Below are 21,574 nucleotides of genomic sequence, written 5' to 3'. Positions count from 1 at the left end.
CTCCAACGATCACCATGAGCTTACTATGTCTCGCGGAGGTATTCTTCCGAAAAGCGAAACTGGGTCCAGTAGAACCATCTGTTCCCATGCTCCTCCGTTTTATCCCTCATTGTGGCAGTCAGGTCTTCCATTCGTTCAATATCATTAACCCTTGCGAACCACTGGGTCACCATTGGAGCAGATTGCTCTTTCCACTGACTTGGGATGCAGGCCCTAGCTGCCTTGAGGAGATGTTTAAGTAAGGACTTATGATAACGCTTTATCGACATAGGAGTTAGATTGAGAAGAACTGCTGCGGGATCATTGGCTAAGGAAATGTCTGTGAACTTGTGGATGAGTCTCAGGACAGGCTGCCCGAATGTTTGTAATTTAGGGCATTCCCAGAAAATGTGGAGAATGGTGCCAGCCTGTTGCCCACAGCGACAGCAGCGGTCAGATTGACCGGGGAATATTTTGGCCAACACCACCGGTGTACAATACCAGCATGTGATCAGCTTATATGAGATCTCCTGATATTTACTGCAGAGTGACGACTTATGGGCGAAAAAGAGTATTCTGTCCTTCTGTGGTTTGGAGAATGTAGTTTGTAAGTCCCTTTTCCATTTAGCTAGGAAGGGTGGATCCGTGGAGGATTGTGCATCTGTCAGGATTAGGTAGGACCTAGAGAGGGAACCATGAATTGGGCCATCATCCAGGCAAAGTTCCTTGAAGGGGTGGAATTGTCTAGAGAAGAACGAATGGTTAGGTAGTGATCCGAGGAAATGGATTAGCTGTCTAGCTCTCCAGCTATCCAATGCAACAGGTACTTGCTCTAGCAGTATGGTTCCCATGGGAATCAAGCCTGTGGGTCCAAGAAATAGGGCTGCTCTCAGAAGCCCTTTCGGGGCTTGCCTGGTAAAGGCCTGGTCAGACAGGCCCGGAGGGAATCTAGGATGTCCAATAATTGGGGTCATAGGAGAAGGGAAGTTAGTCAGGTGGGAAAGGTAAAAAAAACTATCCATCTCGGCGAGCGAGGGGCCAATTAATGGGTGAGTAGTCACACAGGGCTCCAATGGCCTCCCCGCCCAAGGCAGACCAGCCAGTGGAACCCGCGCCATCTCCTGCTCTAGCTTGACCCATAGCTTCAGTTCCCCATGCCGGTGTCTTATCACATATGGTCCCCCATCGGATAGTGTCCGCTGTGTACTGCGCATGCGCAGTACACAGCAACACAGATTCCAAAAATTGCGAGCATGAACGGCACCTGCGCACTGAGTACAGGTTCTATCCCCACTATCCAAGTGGACATAGAGTAAGAATATAAAAGAGCCGAGCGCAGCGAAGCCAAGCCCGAAGCGTGGCGAGCGAAGCTCGCCTGCGAGGGGCCCTCTAACCACTTTCAGACCGGACCAATTTGCTGGTCAAAGACCAGACCACTTTTTGCGATTCGGCACTGCGTCGCTTTAACTGACAATTGCGCGGTCGTGCGACGTGGCTCTCAAACAAAATTAACGTCCTTTTTTTCCCACAAATAGAGCTTTCTTTTGGTGGTATTTGATCACCCCTGCAGTTTTTATTTTTTGCGCTATAAACAAAAATAGAGCGACAATTTTGAAAAAAACGCATTATTTTTTACTTTTTGTTATAATAAATATCCCCCAAAAATATATAAAAAAACATTTTTTTCCCTCAATTTAGGCCAATACGTATTCGTCTACATATTTTTGGTAAAAAAAATCGCAATAAGCGATTATTGATTGGTTTGCGCAAAAGTTATAGCGTTTACAAAATAGGGATAGTTTTATAGCATTTTTATTAATAATTTTTTATTATTTTATTTTTACTAGTAATGGCGGCGATCTGCGATTTTTATTGTGACTGCGACATTGTCGGGGACCCATCGGACATTTTTGACACATTTTTGGGACCATTGTCATTTATACAGTAATCACTGCTATATAAATGCAGTGATTCCTGTGTAAATGACACTGGCAGTGAAAGGGTTAACCAGTAAGTGGCAGTGTAGGGGTTAAGTGTTCCTAGGAGAGTGTTACTAACTGTGGGGGGGTTGGGCTTTCATTTAGTGTACACTGATCTCTGCTCCAATCACATGGAGCAGAGATCAGCGTCACTAGTTGCTAGGCAGAATGAGAAAATGTTGTTTATACAGCATTTCCTCACTTCCGCCGCTCCGTGAGACGATCGCGGGGATGCCCGCGGCGATCGAGTCCGCGGGTCCCGCGACCGGACTCACGGGGGTCCCGACCAGCGCGGGAGCGCGCCGCCGGCGGCGCGCTCCCGATGGCACGGCGGCAACGAATATTGGACGTACATGTACGCCAATATGCCTGCCCGTGCCATGCTGTCGACGTACATCGTCGTGCGCTGGTCGGGAAGTGGCTAATATTCACAACCCTATGTCCGCTTGGATGGTGGGGCTACCACCTCCACTCACCGCGCAGGAGCCGTTCAGCTTCGGAGTACACAGCGGACACTATATCATGGCCGGACAGTATATGGCAGAACACCGGCACCAGTCAACCACCGGTGTCATGTGCCTCGCTGTGTAATATAGAGCAGGGTCCGGGAAGCCAATACCTCCCCGCAATTTCGGTCGCAATAGCATTGCCCTACCAATACGCATATGTTTTCCGCGCCAGAGGAACTTGATAAAGATTGAGCGAACCGAATGAAAGAAAGTCTGGGGTATTTTGATAGGTAAGGCTTGTAGTAGATACAGAAGTCGTGGCAACGCGTTCATCTTCAACACATTACAGCGTCCGAACCATGACAGAGCTAGTGGGTCCCATCTTTTAAGGTCCGCTGTAAGCCCATAGGCTTCCTTTTATGTTGTTGGCTTTGTCTGTTGTTCTCAAGGCGACCATTTGGCGTTTGTCAAGAGGGTTAGGCGTGTCTCGAAGAGAACGCTTACGGCCACATCAACCTGAAAGCACCCGATCTCGTCTGATTTCAGAGGCTAAGCAGCGTCAGGCCTGGTTAGTACCTGGATGGGAGACTGCCTGGGAAGACCAGGTGCCATAGAAGGATCTGGTCTGGTTAGTGTCTTGATTGGGAGATCGCCTGGGAATACTGGATGCCGTAGGCTTCTTTTTATGTTGTTGGCTTTGACCTGTTTTTTTTAGCTTGTTTCCCAAGGTGACCATCTTGGCCTTTGTCAAGAGGCTTCAGAGTGCCCAAAGAGAGTGCCTACAGCCAAATCACCCTGAAAGAGCCTAATCTCATCTGATCTCGGAGGCTAAGCAGCGATGGGCCTGGTTAGTACCTGGATGGGAGAAAGCTTGGGAATACCAGGTGCCGTAGGCTTCTCATTATGTTGTCGCGTTGACCTGTTTTTTTTCCCTTGTTTCCCAAGGTGACCATCTTGGCATGTGTCAAGAGGGTTGAGAGTGCACAAAGAAATTGCCTATGGGCACAACACCCTGAAAGCGCCCAATCTCGTTTGGTCTCAGAGGCTAAGCAGGGTTGGGCCTGGTTTGTACCTGGATGGGAGACCGCCTGGGTTTTCCAGATGCCGCAGGCTTCTTTTTATGTTGTTGGTGTTGACCTGTTTTTTTCGCTTGTTTCCCAAAGGGATCATCTTGGCATTTGTCAAGAGGGTTGAGAGTGCCTAAAGAGATCGCTTACAGCCACATCACCCTGAAAGCACCCTATCTCTTCTGATCTCAGAGGCTAAGAAGGGTTGGGCCTAGTTAGTACTTGAATGGGAGACGGCCTTGGAATACCAGGTGCCGTATTCTTCTTTTTATGTTGTTGGCGTTGACCTGTTTTTTTTCGCTTGTTTCCCAGGGTGACTATCTTGGCATTTTTCAAGAGGGATGAGAGTGCCCAAAGAGATTGCCTATGGGCACATCCCCCTGAAAGCGCCCAATCTCTGCTGATCTCAGAGGCTAGAAAGGGTCGCGCCTTGTTAATACCTGGATGGGAGACCGCCTGGAAATACTAGGTGCGGTAGGCTTCTTTTTATGTTGTTGGTGTTGACTTGTTTTTTTTGTTTGTTTCCTAAGGTGACCATCTTGGCATTTGTCAAGAGGGTTGAGCGTGCCTGAAAAAATCTACTATGGCTGCATCACCCTGAAAGAGCCAAATCTCATTTGATCTCAGAGCAGGGCCGGCGCTACCACTAGGCGAAGTAGGCAGCCGCCTAGGGCGCACTACCACCTAGGGCGCAACTACGGCCTCTGCCCAGTGTGAGCTCCTCTTCTGCTCTCTCGCCCCCCCTGTGGTGTTCCACCGGCGCCACCAATCCCCCATGTTTCCCGCTGAGCGCCCCACCGTACTCATCTCACAGCGCCGCTCCGGGACTCCTTTGCTCCAGTCTGTCCCTCTGGAGCTGCGCTGTGTGTCTGTGTGAGTGCAGTGGAGGGGCGGGGCTCGGCGAAGATGGGAGCTTCGAGAGGTCGGTCAGCTGACCTCCTGCCCGGCGGGGACATCATGGAGCGGGGTTGACGGCGCTGGCCTGGTCCCGGCGGGGATATGATGGAGGCGGAGCGGATGGATGGCGCTGGTGTGGCCCCGGCGGAGCGGGTGGACGGCGCTGGTGTGGCCCCGGCGGAGCGGATGGATGGCGCTGGCGTGGCCCCGGCGGAGCGGGTGGACGGCGCTGGCAGTGCGGAGGAGTCGGAGAGGCCCGGTGGGATGATGGTCGCTGAGGGCAGCATCAAAGAGCAGAGGTAAGGAGGAGGATGGATCCATTGAGCTGTATGGAGGGGGTTTGTGTGTGAGTAATGCAGGAAGTAGGAGTCAGGTAGGTCAGTGTGATGTGTGTCAGTGTCATGCCAGTGTGGTGTGTCTGTGTATGTGTCATGTCAGTGTGATGTGTCTGTGTATGTGTCATGTCAGTGTGATGTGTCTGTGTATGTGTCATGCCAGTGTGATGTGTTTAGAACACCGGCACCAGTCAACCACCGGTGTCATGTGCGTCGCTGTGTAATATAGAGCAGGGTCCGGGAAGCCATTACCTCCCCGCAATTTCGGTCGCAATAGCATTGTCCTACCAATACGCTTATGTTTTCCGCGCCAGAGGAACTTGATAAAGATTGAGCGAACCGCATGAAAGAAAGTCTGGGGTATTTTGATAGGTAAGGCTTGTAGTAGATACAGAAGTCGTGGCATCGCGTTCATCTTCAACACATTACAGCGTCCGAACCATGACAGAGCTAGTGGGTCCCATCTTTTAAGGTTCGCTGTAAGCCCATAGGCTTCTTTTTATGTTGTTTTTTGCTTGTTTCTCAAGGCGACCATCTTGGCGTTTGTCAAGAGGGTTGGGCGTGTCTTGAAGAGAACGCTTACGGCCACATCAACCTGAAAGCACCCGATGTCATCTGATTTCAGAGGCTAAGCAGCGTCAGGCCTGGTTAGTACCTGGATGGGAGACTCCCTGGGAAGACCAGGTGCCATAGAAGGATCTGGTCTGGTCTGGTTAGTGTCTTTTTTTTTTTTTTATTCTTTATTTACGGATTGCAGGTAATACAGAGACAAACTTTAAAAGACATAGATCCCTCAGTTTTCCAGGTTAACAAAAATACATAGTTAATACTTCGTGGGGGACCGGGGGAAACCTAACAACTTATGTCAGCAGAAGCCCCAGCCGTGGCTAGGCCACCACATTATCCCACTCTAATGATCTGGCACCCCAGTGTCTACTTATAAACCAGGGCAGTCCGCGGGGCGATCCCCCTCAAGGCCCAGATTGAGGGGCCTCTAACATCGGTCACCTTCATTCTATTGGTCAAAGAGCTCAGCCGGGACCACCCCGAGGGCCGCCAACCCCTGGCTGGGAAATCGAGGGAACAAAACGAAAAGATCCTTGCAATCACCATGTATTTTAATTATACTTGGGAGTTAGGGGGTAGGGAAAGAGGGGGGAGCAAATGGGCGTTAGAAGGGGATGGGGGGCTCCAAGACAACCAACGACAACCAACGAGCAGTGTGCTCTTCCTCCCTGTCGCCTAACGCTGATGTGAGCTGTTCCATACGGTAGATGTCGCAAACTCTTGCAAACCAGTGAGACACCAGTGGAGCGGCCTGCTGTTTCCACATGCTAGGTATACATGCCCTGGCCCCACTCAGAAGATGTTTTAAGAGAGATTTATGGTACTTCTTGCTCGAGAGTGGGGTCAGATTGAGGAAGATCGCAGCTGGGTTGTTCTGGAGATCAATAGCCGTGAGGTCATAAATGATATTGAGAACCTGTCTCCAGAAATGGGCCAGTTGAGGGCATTCCCAGAAGATATGTAGTAACGTGCCGGCTTGTTCACCGCATCTCCAGCACAAAGGGCTGTGACCGGGAAACATAGCCGCCAGGACAGTGGGGGTCCTGTACCATCGGGTCAAAATTTTATAAGCTATTTCCTGGTATTTACTACATAGGGATGACTTGTGCGCAAAAAGAAGCGCGCGGTTCTTCTGGTCTGGCGAGAGCCGGATATGCAGGTCTCGCTCCCATTTTTCCACGAACACCAGGTTACCCTGGGAGAGTTGGTCAAGTAGGATGCGATATGACAGGGAAAGAGACCCTCGGGTCGGTCCCTCTCCTGAGCATACCTCCTCAAACGATGTTAGGGGTCTGCGGAATTCGCCACTGTTTGGCAAAGATTTCAAGAAGTGGGAGAGTTGGGCAAGCTTCCACTGTCCCAGGGCAGTGGTTGCTAACGCCTCGTACATAGTGGAGACCGCTGTCCACGTCCTAGGGCCAAGAAAAGAAGAGGCCCGCACAAGGTCCCGGTCAGGGTCGAGGCGGAAAGACTTTTCCGTCATGCCGGGTTCAAAGCGTGGGTGTCCAATAATAGGAGTCATGGGCGAAGGGAAACTGGGCACGCCCATCAGGGTAAAATATCTGTCTAGCTCTTGTAACATTGGCTCAATGAGTGGGTGTGCCTGCGTCGCTCCCGACCAGCCCGGTCCACTCCAGGGCAAACCTGGAAATGGTACGGATTCACGCTCCAGACGAACCCACAGCTTATCCTTCAGGTGTCTGCACCAGTCAACTACTCTGTTCATGTGCACCGCCGTATAGTACCATGCCGGATCTGGGAGGCCAATCCCTCCCTTGTCTTTTGATCTGAGCAGTAATGTTCGGCTGAGTCTTGGAGGCCTGCCCTGCCATACGTATCGAATAAAGATGGAGCGCATGGCTTTAAAAAATGATTGGGGGATTTTTATCGGTAAGGCTTGTAATAGGTACAAGAGTCTGGGCATTACATTCATTTTGAGCATATTGCATCTCCCAAACCAAGAGGTCGCCAACTTTGACCACCTCTCTAGATCTACGGCAAAATTTTTTAGAAGCGGCTGGAAATTCAATTGGAAAATCAGATGTGGGTCTGGGGGAACCTTGGTACCCAGATATTGTATAGCCCCAGTTGCCCAACGAAAGGGAAAATTAGTGCTTAGACTCGTCTGGGCGTTGGTAGACAGGGAGACGTTGAGTGCTTCCGATTTCTGTAAGTTCATTTTAAAATTTGACAGGGTGCCATATCGTCTTATTTCCGCTAAGAGATTCGGCAATGTAATGTGAGGCTCCGAGACATAGAACAAGAGGTCATCTGCAAAGGCTGCGACCTTATGGTGGTGTAAGGGGGTGTCCAGTCCCTTGATGTCTATGTTCTGCCTGATGTGGTGCAGCAAGGGTTCAAGCGATAGGACAAACAAAAGGGGGGACAACGGGCATCCCTGCCTCGTTCCATTGCCAATAGTGAAACGCGACGAGGCAAACCCATTGACCCTAACCATCGCCGTCGGTGACGAGTAAAGAGCTGTAACCCATGAAAGCATGGGGGGGTACACCCAAGCTTCGCAGGGTGGCTAGCAAAAAAGGCCAGCTCACCCTGTCAAACGCTTTTTCTGCGTCCACAGAGAGAAACATAATCGGTAGTTTAAGGCGTCTGACGCGTTCTATAACATTGATTGTCCTGGTAGTGTTGTCTCGGGCTTCCCTGTTACGAATAAACCCCACCTGATCCAGAGGTATCAGGCGTTGGAGAATGGGTGCCAACCGCTCCGCCAGTATCTTAGTGAAGAGCTTAAGGTCGCTGTTTAATAAGGAGATGGGCCTGTAGTTCGCACAGAGAAGCGGATCCTTCTCCGGCTTGAGTATGACCGAGATGCTTGCCTGCAACAGCTCCGGTGGAAAGGTCTGGCCCTCCAATAGGGCGTTAAAAGCTGACACAAACGGCGTGGACAACAGGGAGAGGAAGGCCTTATAATAAGGGACCGTAAACCCATCTGGGCCTGGTGCCTTGCCCTTGGGTGAGTCTCTTAACGCTGCCGACAATTCCTCCGGGGAGATAGGTTGCGAGAGAAGCTCTATCTCTTCCTGTGTCAGCGACGGGAGGTTTGCCGAAGCTAGGTACTCGTCAATGGCCGCTGTGCCGGCCTGGAGGGCGTCTCCTGAGTCCCGGGGGTGCAAGTTATAAAGGGCTTCATAGAAAGATCAGAAACACTCCGCTATCTCCCGTGAATCATGAAGCTTGGCACCCGAAGGGGAGGTTATGGTTGGAATGAAGGACGCGTTGCGTTGGGCACGCAGGGAGTTCGCTAGGGACCTACTACACCTGTCTCCATATTCATAATACGTCCTGCGAACCCACATGAGTCTGGTTCTAGCCTGAAAGAGAGAGAAATCTCTGATTTGTTCTCTAAGATCTCTCACCTCCAGCGCAGCAGTCGGCTGGGATTTGTGTCGTTGTTCACACGCATGCAACTTGGCAATAAGTTTGGAGAGAGCCTCAGTTTTGGCCACTTTGAGTCTATGACCATGTTTAATAAGAATGCCCCTAATGTAGCATTTATGAGCCGCCCATAACATGAGGGGGTTGGAAACAGAATCACGGTTATGATCAAAGTAACTTTCTAATTCCCTAAGCAGGTCTGCGTGGGTCTCAGGGTCCTTCAGGAGAGACTCGTTCAGTCTCCACCAGGACTGACCACGCGACTCCTGTTGTAGCTTCAGCATCAAAGAAATCGGGGCATGGTCAGACAGGGCTATGTGGCCTATCTGAGCGTCTGTGACCGCCGGGATAGCATTGTGGGTGACTAAAAACATATCTATACGTGAGTAAGAACCATGAGCGGTGAAAAAGAATGTATAGTCCCTATCCTGTGGGTGAAGCGTACGCCACACATCGATCAGTCGGTGGGAGTGTAGCAGGTCTCTTATGTGTGAACGCGTTCTCGCAGAAATCGCAGAGGTGCCCGATGATGAGTCTCTGCGGGGGTCCAAGGTGAGGTTAAAGTCCCCCCCAACGATCAAAGTACCCTCCGAGAATGCAGCCAGGGCATCCAAGCATGCTTCTAAGGCCGGCAGCTAGTCCACATTCGGCATGTATAGGTTGGCAAGAGTAAAAGTTTGCGAGTGGAGAGTTCCCTTAATGAAGAGATATCTCCCTTCACTATCGGCTTGGACAGCTAACAGGCGCCACGGCAAGTTTTTAGCAAGAAGAACACACACTCCTCTCGATTTGGAAGTAGGGGACGTGCTGTGGTGGGCCAGGGGGAAGTGCTTACTATAAAGCCGTGGTATTTGGTCTGTCCTGAAATGGGTCTCCTGGAGGAAAACTATTTGGGGCTTCATCCGCCACAATTCTGTTAGGCAGCTGGACCTTTTTTCAGGTACATTCAGCCCTTTCACATTCCAGGAAACCAGCTTCAGGGCCATGGCGGCAGTGGTACCCGGCCGGCGGTCTCCACCAGAGTCAGTAGTAGATATAGAGTTCAAGCACAGAGGAAGAGGAGGAGAAAAAGGAAAAGCAGTAACGAAGCGGAGAAGGTCCGGAGTTAGTAGGGAGGAGGAGGGTAGGAGGGGTGGGGATAGATCGGGGAATTGCTAAAGCTCCTATCAGAGAGAACCTGCCGGTTAGGGCAGAGGGGCCTAGTGGGGGAAGAGGTAAGGCACTGCAGAGGGAGGAACTCATCGGTGCAGTACCCCTCCAGCATCCCATGGTCCATGCAGTCGCAATCGGGCATGCACGGAGCTTCTTTGGCATCTTAACTACGACATCAAACGCATTATAGAACATCACTGCAGCAGGTATCGGGCAGTTAACAACAGTAGAACAGTGCATAATTAGACCAACATATTAAACTTTTCAACACAGAGTATAGATAACTTTATACCACCCAGGCACCCGCCCCTCCCCCCCCCCCAAAAAAAAAAATGGAAAAAAGGGGGGGGGGAGGAGAGGGGGAGGGAGCGGGAACGCCGCCCAGGGGCACCCGGGGGGCACCACCAGGCAGTCCAAAAACACAAAGAGCGCCGAGACTAGGGCAAGTGTAGATAAACAGTAACGAGAATGGTGAACAGTACCGCCAATAACTCAGGGCTTCGTCCAGGAAGTGCAGTGTCCAACTCTGTTCTTCCAATGTCCTTCCTCTCCCCTAGCGGGGGCGCTGGGAACAATGGCCCGTGGCATGGTAAACAACACAAAGCTGGATACTCCAGCCGTCTATGTTGGTAGAGAAAAAGAAAACAAAAAAAAAAAGGGTATAACACAGGAATAACGGAAAATTACTGTACTCTCTCGGGGTTCACGATCTTGAGGGGCCTGCGATCTCTGACGTTGGGATCGATGGTGGCGTCTCACTCTCTGTGGCCTGGTTGAGGGGTTGTTCGTCGGGGCCACTGCTCCCTGGGGGACAACAGGAGCCAACCAGTCGGGGACCTGAACCGAGGGCAGGCCCAAAGCCTCCAGAAAGGACGGGACCTCCGAAGGGTGTCATAGCGCAAGGGGCCTCCCATTTTTGCGCACTATAAGGTGAAACGGATGGCCCCACTTGTATGGAATCCTCCGTTCAGTTAGGTGTTCCAGAAGGGGTCGCAGACAGCGTCTCATCTGGAAGGTCTTGCGGGATACATCTGGCAGAAGGGTGACTTGGGCCCCGTCAAAATCAATGCTGCCTTTGCGCCACGACGCTTGCAGGACATCCTCCCTAACTGAGTAATTGTGGAGACAGCATAAAACGTCACGTGGCCGGTTCTCTGTGGGGCTCCTGGGGCCCAGGGTCCTGTGGACTCTATCAATGGCTATTACTGTGTCAGCAGCGCGGTCCAGACAGGCGTTAAATATAGCTGTAACTGTGGCTTTGAGGTCTGCCTGGCCAGTGGCTTCGGGCAAGTCTCTGATCCTGATGTTGCGTCTGCGGTTGCGATTCTCAAGGTCATCCACTAGGAGTTGCAACTGTGCCACTCTGTCAGCAAGGGTATCATGTGCGGCTTGCAGGCCAGAAACATCAGTGGTCAGGGAGGTCACATCCGATGCCAGGGTGGTCACCCGCTCGTTCGTAGCCGACACGTCACGTTTGACCCCTGCGATTTCATGTCGCAAGGTCGTTTCAATCCTGGCTGCCATACAGCTAAAGTCTGCTTTAGTGGGAAGGTTTTGGAGTAAAGCTAGGATGGCCTTGTCCCCCAATAATGCCGGTGCTGGTGGCAGCGGTGGGTCCCCCTGTGTGTCTGAGGCGAGAGCAGCCTGGCCATTCGGTCCTGGGATGAGGCTTCCACTGCGGGAGGGTCTCTGGGACAGTTGGGAGTTGTGAGGGAACCAGGGTGGCAGGCCGCTATGGTCCGGGCTGTCAAGCGAGGCCATGGACAGTGAGCGTGGGAGACACGGGGACAAGTCACTAGGCGGGGAGAACGGGGGCATGTCGTGTCCCTGCATAGCAGTCTGCTCACCTTCCCTCTGTGCCTGGAGCGCCGGAGGCCGCGGGCGCCATCTTGGCTGGATCCGGCGTGGAGGCCGGAGGCTGCAGCGGGACCAAGTACCTGTCCATGGCAGCAGCGGCGGACCCCGCTCGGCTGGCTGTGTTCCGCCGAAGCGCGGGGATGTCGGCGATGCCGAAATATGCAACCAGACTGTGGTAAAGGGGTGCGGAGGGGTCACGGACCGGGAGCTCCAGAAAAGAGCGTCCTCACTCCTTCATGCCTAGGCCACGCCCCCCCTGGTTAGTGTCTTGATTGGGAGATCGCCTGGGAATACTGGATGCCGTAGGCTTCTTTTTATGTTGTTGGCTTTGACCTGTTTTTTTTAGCTTGTTTCCCAAGGTGACCATCTTGGCCTTTGTCAAGAGGCTTCAGAGTGCCCGAAGAGAGTGCCTACGGCCAAATCACCTATATAGTATCTTATATATAATAACTAAAAATATTATTTATTATTATAGATATAGATATATAGTATAGTGATTTGGTCGTAGGCACTCTCTTTGGGCACTCTGAAGCCTCTTGACAAAGGCCAAGATGGTCACCTTGGGAAGCAAGCTAAAAAAAACAGGTCAAAGCCAACAACATAAAAAGAAGCCTACGGCATCCAGTATTCCCAGGCGATCTCCCAATCAAGACACTAACCAGACCAGATCCTTCTATGGCACCTGGTCTTCCCAGGGAGTCTCCCATCCAGGTACTAACCAGGCCTGACGCTGCTTAGCCTCTGAAATCAGACGAGATCGGGTGCTTTCAGGTTGATGTGGCCGTAAGCGTTCTCCTCAAGACACGCCCAACCCTCTTGACAAACGCCAAGATGCTCACCTTGAGAAACAATTAAAAAAAAACAGGTCAAAGCCAACAACATAAAAAGAAGCCTATGGGCTTACAGCGGACCTTAAAAGATGGGACCCACTAGCTCTGTCATGGTTCGGACGCTGTAATGTGTTGAAGATGAACGCGATTCCACGACTTCTGTATCTACTACAAGCCTTACCTATCAAAATACCCCAGACTTTCTTTCATGCGGTTCGCTCAATCTTTATCAAGTTCCTCTGGCGCGGAAAACATATGCGTATTGGTAGGGCAATGCTATTGCGACCGAAATTGCGGGGAGGTATTGGCTTCCCGGACCCTGCTCTATATTACACAGCGACGCACATGACACCGGTGGTTGACTGGTGCCGGTGTTCTGCCATATACTGTCCGGCCATGATATAGTGTCCGCGCCGTACTGCGCATGCGCAGTACGGAGCAGACGAAGCTTCGGAAAATCTCCGAAGCTGAACGGTGCCTGCGCGGTGAGTGGAGGTGGTAGCCCCACCATCCAAGCGGACATAGGGTTGTGAATATTAGAGGGCCCCTCGCAGGTGAGCTTCGCTCGCCACGCTTCGGGCTCGGCCTCGCTGCGCTCGGCTCTTTTATATTCTTACTCTATGTCCACTTGGACAGTGGGGATAGAACCTGGACTCAGTGCGCAGGCGCCGTTCATGCTCGGCAATTTTCGGAATCTGTGTTGCTGTGTACTACGCATGCGCAGTACACAGCGGACACTATCCGATGGGGGACCATATGTGATAAGACACCGGCATGGGGAACTGAAGCTATGGGTCAAGCTAGAGCAGGAGATGGCACGGGTTCCACTGGCTGGTCTGCCTTGGGCGGGGAGGCCATTGGAGCCCTGTGTGACTACTCACCCGTTAATTGGCCCCTCGCTCGCCGAGATGGATAGTTTTTTTCACCTTTCCCACCTGACTAACTTCCCTTCTCCTATGACCCCAATTATTGGACATCCTAGATTCCCTCCGGGCCTGTCTGACCAGGCCTTTACCAGGCAAGCCCCGAAAGGGCTTCTGAGAGCAGCCCTATTTCTTGGACCCACGGGCTTGATTCCCACGGGGACCATACTGCTAGAGCAAGTACCTGTTGCATTGGATAGCTGGAGAGCTAGACAGCTAATCCATTTCCTCGGATCACTACCTAACCATTCGTTCTTCTCTAGACAATTCCACCCCTTCAAGGAACTTTGCCTGGATGATGGCCCAATTCGTGGTTCCCTCTCTAGGTCCTACCAAATCCTGACAGACGCACAATCCGCCACGGATCCACCCTTCCTAGCTAAATGGAAAAGGGACTTACAAACTACATTCTCCAAACCACAGAAGGACAGAATACTCTTTTTCGCCCATAAGTCGTCACTCTGCAGTAAATATCAGGAGATCTCATATAAGCTGATCACACGCTGGTATCGTACACCGGTGGTGTTGGCCAAAATATTCCCCGGTCAATCTGACCTCTGCTGTCACTGTGGGCAACAGACTGGCACCATTCTCCACATTTTCTGGGAATGCCCTAAATTACAAACATTCTGGCAGCCTGTCCTGAGACTCATCCACAAATTCACAGACATTTCCTTAGCCAATGATCCCGCAGCAGTTCTTCTCAATCTAACTCCTATGTCGAGAAAGCGTTATCATAAGCGTTATCATAAACATCTCCTCAATGCAGCTAGGGCCTGCATCCCAAGTTGTGGAAAGAGCAATCTGCTCCAATGGTGACCCAGTGGTTCGCAAGGGTAAATGATATTGAACGAATGGAAGACCTGACTGCCACAATGAGGGATAAAACGGAGGAGCATGGGAACAGATGGTTCTACTGGACCCAGTTTCGCTTTTCGGAGGAATACCTCCGCGAGACATAGTAAGCTCATGGTGATCGTTGGAGATCGCTGTTCCAAACGTTGGACAGCTGATGAGCTGGTGAGCCGAGGGCGTCTCTTGCTCCCTGGGAGGGGACCCTACCCAGCCGAGGGCGTCTCTTGCTCCCTGGGAGGGGACCCCACCCTATCCACTCTACCCACGACACCCCCTTACCCCTTCTTTTCCTTTTCTGCCATTTCCTTCCCCAATCTTCTCTTTCCCCTTCTCCCTCCTTTCAGTTCTACTATTTCCCTTCTTAACTCAAAAAAGGGAAAAGAAAATGGTATGTTCCGACCCCATTTGACTACTACACAATACTCTTCCCCTATCTATGGATATCTAAACTCTTCGAGGGTAGCAGGGCTAGTATCAATAATATTTTAAGTGGTAGAGGATCCCAACGAGATGGAGCTTTAATCTCATCTTGATATGACCGCAAAGCTGTACACGTGCTATTCTCCTCAGACTTCTTACCATTGGCTCTGATATCCATGCAATATGATCATTTGTTTGTAACTATTTGTATCACACATTCTGTGAAGTTGCCTTTGCATTGTATGTCGCATACTACTAAATAAAAAATAAAAAAAACAGAAGCCTATGGCACCTGGTATTCCCAGGCGGTCGCCCATCCAGGTACTAACCAGGCCCGACACTGTTTAGCATCCGAGATCAGACGAGATTGGGCGTTTTCAGGGTGATGGGGCCATAGGTGATCTCTTCGGGCACTCTCAACCCTCTTGACAAATGCCAAGATGGTCACCTTGGGAAACAAGTGAAAAAAAAAACAGGTCAATGTCAACAACATAAAAAGAAGAATACGGCACCTGGTATTCCAACGCCATCTCCCATCCAGGTACTAACTACGCCCAACCCTTCTTAGCCTCAGAGAAGAGAAGAGATAGGGCTCTTTCAGGGTGATGCTGCTGTAAGCGATCACTTTGGGCACTCTCAACCCTCTTGACAAATGCCAAGATGGTCACCTTGGGAAACAAGCAAAAAAAGAAAACGAATCAACGCCAACAACATAAAAAGAAGCCTACAATAACTGGTAATCCCAGGTGGTCTCCCATCCAGGTACTAACCAGGCCCGACTCTTCTTAGCCTCCAAGATCAGACGAGATTGGGTGCTTTCAGAGTGATGTGGCCATAGGCAATCTCTTCAGGCACTCTCAACCCTCTTGACAAACACCAAGATGGTCACTTTGGGAAATAAGCGAAAAAAAAAACAGGTCAACGCCAACAACATAAAAAGAAGTCTACGACACCTGGTATTCCCAGGCGGTCTCCCATCCAGGTACTAACAAGGCCCGACTCTATTAGCCTCCAACATCAAACGAGATCGGGTGCTTTCAGGGTGATGTGCCCGCAGGCAATCTCTTCAGGCACTTTCAACCCTCTTGACAAACGCCAAGATGGTCACCTTGGGAAACAAGCAAAAAAATATAAATAAGTCGGAAGCTAGAGACAATACGGCCCGAGTCCTCAATTTAATCCATGCGGCGCATGTACAGGGAAGGCCCTTGCTTATGTTGTCAACGGACGCGGAGAAGGCCTTTGACAGGGTGGCCTGGCACTTTATGCAGGCCACCCTGGAACATATAGGTCTTAGCCCCAACATGATGAGCTGGGTAATGTCGCTTTACTCCACGCCGTCGGCAGCGGTACGGGTGACCGAGGGGTGCTCGGACTCTTTCCCCATCACTAATGGGACAAGGCAGGGGTGCCCTCTGTCTCCCCTAATTTTAATTCTGACACTGGAACCACTTATGTGTCACGTTCGGAATGACCCGAATATTACTGGCATATCCAAACCCTCGGCACACCACAAAATTGCGGCGTACGCTGACGATCTAATTTTTTCCGTCTCCAATCCACACATTTTGCTTCCCAAAATACTTGCGTCTCTACAGCGACACGGCAGCCTATCAAACTATAAAAACAATTGCGCCAAGTCGGCTGTATTGAATATATCGGTCCCGGATGGTGAGGCCAAGAGGCTCCGGTCCGCTTTTCCATTCTACTGGGCTGAAAAATCTATACGTTAACTGGGCGTTGACATCGCAGCGGATTTAGCGCAATTGTACCTGCTTAATTTTGTCCCTCTCCTGGATAGACTGAAATCTGATTTGGGAAACTGGCATGCTTTAACACTGACCTGGTTCGGGCGCTGTAATGCATTCAAAATGATGGCCCTCCCTCGGATCTTATACATGTTCCAGACATTACCGATCCGGTTACCCCCAATTTTTTTCAGACAACTGCAGGTGCTGCTCCGGGACTTTATTTGGGCGTGCAAACCGCCCAGAGCCCGTTTGCAATTGCTTGCCAGACCAAAGGACAAGGGGGGTCTGGGTCTCCCAGATCTCAGACAATACTACAGAGTGACTCTGCTAGCGAGAGTCGTTGATTGGCATTGTAATGGCCCACACAAGCAGTGGGTGGAGATGGAGATTGAGGATGGTTCCATTCTCCTATTGACCTCCCCGTGGCTCCTGTCCTCCCTACCAAAAGACCTCAGAGGTCACCCCGTAGTGGGAGCTACGTTGGCTGTTGTGCGGAGGTTGTTCCGCTGCACACACATTGCTCCCCTGCCATCACCAATGACTCCGGTTATAGGTAATCCAGACTTCCCACCGGGATTTACCAACAAGAAACTGCGACAGTGGACAGTGGTGGGGAAACAGCGTCTGGGAGAGGTGTGGCCCACGGGAGGGCTCCCGACCACGCAAACTGTCGCCGAGCTTTCTGACCCTCCGCTTGACTTGTTTAGTCCTTATCAACTTCGTCACTTTCTTCTGGCCATACAAAGGGCCCCCTACACTCCTAGAGACCTGACACCCTATAAATCCATCTGTCACAAAAGGGAACCTGTGCGACACACCCTCTCCCTCCTGTACAACCTATTGAGTAGTCAGGAGGAGGAGTCGACCCCACCATTTATCCACAAATGGGAGAGGGACTTAGGCATCACATTTACCCCACAACAGATAGGGAAGATCCTGACCTTAGTACATAAAGCTTCCATCGCAAACCAATATCAAGATACAAGATAGTCTCACGCTGGTATAGAGTCCCATACCTTCTGAATAAAATGGATAGATCGATCCCGGATGTTTGTTGGAGGTGAAATTCAGATATGGGGACCATGGGACACCTTTTCTGGGCATCCCCGACCTTGAGGAACTTTTGGGTTCCCAGTAGCGTGCCTTCTACACTTGACCGAACAGCCTGTTCGAAAATACAAAAAAAAACCTCACGATGCAACTCCTGAATGCCGCCCGGGCCTGCATTCCCGCACTGTGGAGGCAGCCTCAGCCCCCATCCAAGGTGCTGTGGTATTCCAAAGTCAATCATATTCTCCGGATGGAAGAATTGACCGCCACCCTTCACAACACTGAAGAGGCATTTAGTGTTACATGGAGGCCCTGGAGGTATTTTACTGGTACTCGAGACTACATTCGGGAGGTGAGCAGTGCCCCCGTCCCAGAAAACGACTGAACATCTAACGTTTACCTTACGTAGGCCATGTCTGCCCTGGGTGGCATTCCCCCCTCCCTTTTTGTCTTTATTTTTCTTTTTTTCCCCGCCGCCATCCCCCCACCTCCTCTCTCTCCGTCTTTGCACTCTCTTCTTCCCCCGTCCTCCCTTTAACTATGCCTTGTCTCCTTACTAGCCTTCAGGACCCAGAAGAACCCCAGGGTTCTGGACATGACCGGCTCATATTTTACTCTGGTTCACGTAGGTCATGATAAGCTGGCTCGCTGTGGTCCCAGTTGTTCTCCATGATTACATTTGTCCGAACGGAGCTGCACTAGTTATACTGTACTACATGTCGGAGGTGGGGTTTCTCTATTTTCTGCATGAAACTGTAGGACTCCCCTCTGAGAACCCAGAGTTATTTGGCTGCCTATTTTTTGTTAGCATGTAATTGTGACCCTGGGTCATGCTGTATGGTTGACTGTTATATTTATGTTGTTCTACTTAATAAAAGAATAATAAAAATAAAAAAAATAAGTCAATGCCAACAGCTTAAAACTAAAGCCTATGGCATTGAGAAATCCCAGGCGGTCTCCCATACAGGTACTAACCATGTCCCAACCCTGCTTAGCCTCTGAGATCAAATGCACGCTCAACCCTCTTGACAAACGCCAAGATGGTCACCTTGGGAAACAAACAAAAAAAACAAGTCAACGCCAACAACATAAAAAGAAGCCTGCGGCATCTGGAAAACCCAGGCGGTCTCCCATCCAGGTACAAACCAGGCCCAACCCTGCTTAGCCTCTGAGACCAAACGAGATTGGGCGCTTTCAGGGTGTTGTGCCCATAGGCAATTTCTTTGTGCACTCTCAACCCTCTTGACAAATGCCAAGATGGTCACCTTGGGAAACAAGGGAAAAAAAACAGGTCAAAGCCAACAACAAAAAAAGAAGCCTATGGCACCTGGTATTTCCAGGCGGTCTCCCATCCAGGTACTAACCAGGCCCGACACTGTTTAGCCTCTGAGATCAGATGAGATTGGGCGCTTTCAGGGTGATGGGGCCGTAGGTGATCTCTTTGGGCACTCTCAACCCTCTTGTTAAGCGCCAAGATGGTCACCTTGGGAAACAAGCGAAAATAAACAGGTAAACGCCAACAACATAAAAAGAAGCCTACGGCACCTGGTATTCACAGATGGTCTCCCATACAGGTATTAACCAGGCCGTACACTGCTAGGCCTCCGAGATCAATGAGATTGTGCGCTTTCAGGGTGATGTGGCCATATGTGTTCTATTTAGACACTCTCAACCCTCTTGACAAATACCAAGATGGTTATCTTGGGAAACAAGTGAAAAAAAAAAGGTCAACGCCAACAACATAGACCCTGCCGGTCTCCCATCTGACCCAGACCCTGCTTAGCCTCTGAGATTGGGCGCTTTCAGGGTGATGTGACCTCAGGCGAACGCTTTGGGACATACTCAAAACTCTTGACTGATGCTAAAATGGTCACCTTGGGAAACAAGCGAAAGAAAAACAGGTCAAAGCCATTAATATAAAAAGATTCCTACGGCACCTTTAATTAGGTACTATCCAGGCCGGACCCTGCTTAGCCTCTGAGATCAGATGAGATCGGGCGCTTTCAGGGGGATGTGGCCGTAGGAGATCTCTTTGGGCTCTCTCAGCCCTCTTGACAAATGCCAAGATGATCACCTTGGGAAACAAGCGGAAAAAATAAACCATGTCAACGCCAACAACATAAAAAGAATCCTACGGCACCTGGTATTCCCAGTTGGTCTCCCATCCAGTTACTAATCAGGCCCGACAATGCTTAGCCTCCGAGATCAGACAAGATCAGGCACTTTCAACGTGATGGGGCCATAGGCGATCTCTTCGGGCACTCTCAACCATCTTGACAAACGCCAACATGGTCATCTTGGGAAACAAGCGAAAAAAACCAAGTCATTGCCAACATTGGAGGCTAAGCAGGGTTGAGCAATCAGTTTCCTTGCCTGAAATAGGCATCTCAGAACTGCCATCTGGCTACTTCCCGGGTTTCCAACTCCTTCAACTAATCCCAGGAGACAATACTTCGCCTCCATCCTGGTGGAGGTTCCAACCACCCGATCAATGGTTCCTGTCACCTCTGTCCAGTAGCGGATCAACTTCGGGCATCTCCAAAACATGTGCATCATGTCTCCCCCCATGTTCCCACACCGGGGGCAACTTGCGTCCGGCCGTTCGGCCAAACTGAAAAAGTTTACGAGGAGCATAATAGGTTCTATATAATAAGAACAGATGTGACATCCTCTGTGAAGAGAGCCACAATTCACCACAGGCAGGATTCCTGTGGCCAATTATAGCTCAGGGGGGTTTAGTACACACCCCACACTATATAAGGCCGCCAGCGCGGCGGCTTTGTATAGTGTGTTGCGGTGGTCAGGGAAAGAGGACTATAGGCAGGGACAGTGCCTTTACTGCTTGGGAACCTAGCACTGTTACAGTGGGTGTTATGTGCCTCCTGCACAGTACACATATTATTACTGGTGTTCAATTTCTGCAATACATGCATCTGCAGTGCAGAAGTTAGAGTCGGTGTTGTGTGCCTCCTGCACAGTATACATCTTATTGCTGGTGTTCTTTTTCTGTAATACAGGAACCTAGTACTGTTACAGTGCTAGGGTGTACAGAGAAGCTGGTATATATAGAAGACTACAGCATACAGAAGAAAGGCTAGTGAATACAGAATACAGGTTTCGTGTATGTAGATAGGCTTGAGTATACAGAGATGCTAGAGTAAACAGTGAGGCTGGGGTACACAGAGAGGCTAGTTTAAAGACAAATACAAAGATGTTAGTGTATATAGAGAGGTTAGTGTATAGAGAGAGTCGAGTGTATACAGAAAGGACAGTGCATATAGAGAATCTAGTGTATACAGAAAGGGTATACATGAAAGCTGACATTCTATACAGAAGACTGGGTAGTGTATACAGAGAGTCTAGTGGGTACAGAAGACAGGCTGGTGTATTCTAGCTAGTTTTTACAGTCTAGTGTATACAGAAGACAGGCTGTGGTATACAGAGAGTTTAGTGTATTCAGAGAGTCTAGTGTATACAGTCGGCGAGTGTATACATAAGACTGGCTAGTTTACACAGTGTTTACAGAGATGCAAGAGTGTACAGAGAAGCTGGTATATATAGAAGACTACAGCATACAGAAGAAAGGCTAGTTAATACACAATACAGAAGACTCGTGTATGTAGATAGGCTTGAGTATACAGAGATGCTAGAGTAAACAGTGAGGCTGGGGTACACAGAGAGGCTAATTTAAAGAGAGGCTAGTATATACAAAGATGTTAGTGTATATAGAGAGGTTAATGTATAGAGAGGGTCGAGAGTATACAGAAAGGACAGTGCATATAGAGAAACTAGTGTATACAGAAGACAGGCTTGGGTATACATCAAAGCTGACAGTGTATACAGAAGACTGAGTAGTGCATACAGAGAGTCTATTGGGTAAAGAAGACAGGCTGGTGTATTCTAGCTAGTTTTTACAGTCTAATGTATACAGAAGACAGGCTGTGGTATACTGAGGGTTTAGTGTATTCAGAGAGTCTAGTGTACAGAGATGCAAGGGTGTACAGAGAAGCGAGAAGCTAGTATATATAAGGCTAGTGAATACAGGCTAGTGAATACAGAATACAGAC

General features: G+C 50.2%; 5 pseudogenes; 1 reads left to right on the top strand and 4 right to left on the bottom strand.

The window, feature by feature from the left end:
- Positions 1 to 3,184: 3,184 nt before the first annotated feature.
- Positions 3,185 to 3,303, top strand: LOC143949916 (5S ribosomal RNA; annotated as a pseudogene).
- Positions 3,304 to 14,986: 11,683 nt separating this feature from the next.
- LOC143946834 (5S ribosomal RNA) lies at positions 14,987 to 15,105 on the bottom strand (annotated as a pseudogene).
- Positions 15,106 to 15,427: 322 nt separating this feature from the next.
- On the bottom strand, positions 15,428 to 15,546 carry LOC143947961 (5S ribosomal RNA; annotated as a pseudogene).
- A 3,276-nt stretch (positions 15,547 to 18,822) lies between these two features.
- On the bottom strand, positions 18,823 to 18,941 carry LOC143948892 (5S ribosomal RNA; annotated as a pseudogene).
- A 694-nt stretch (positions 18,942 to 19,635) lies between these two features.
- On the bottom strand, positions 19,636 to 19,754 carry LOC143949267 (5S ribosomal RNA; annotated as a pseudogene).
- Positions 19,755 to 21,574: the final 1,820 nt, after the last annotated feature.

Source organism: Lithobates pipiens, unplaced genomic scaffold (genome assembly GCF_037356315.1).
Source record: "Lithobates pipiens isolate NorthernLeopardFrog02 unplaced genomic scaffold, aLitPip1_a1.2 Scaffold_30, whole genome shotgun sequence".
NCBI classification, from domain to species: Eukaryota; Metazoa; Chordata; class Amphibia; order Anura; family Ranidae; genus Lithobates; species Lithobates pipiens.
This window is presented reverse-complemented; position numbering and strand designations above follow the sequence as displayed.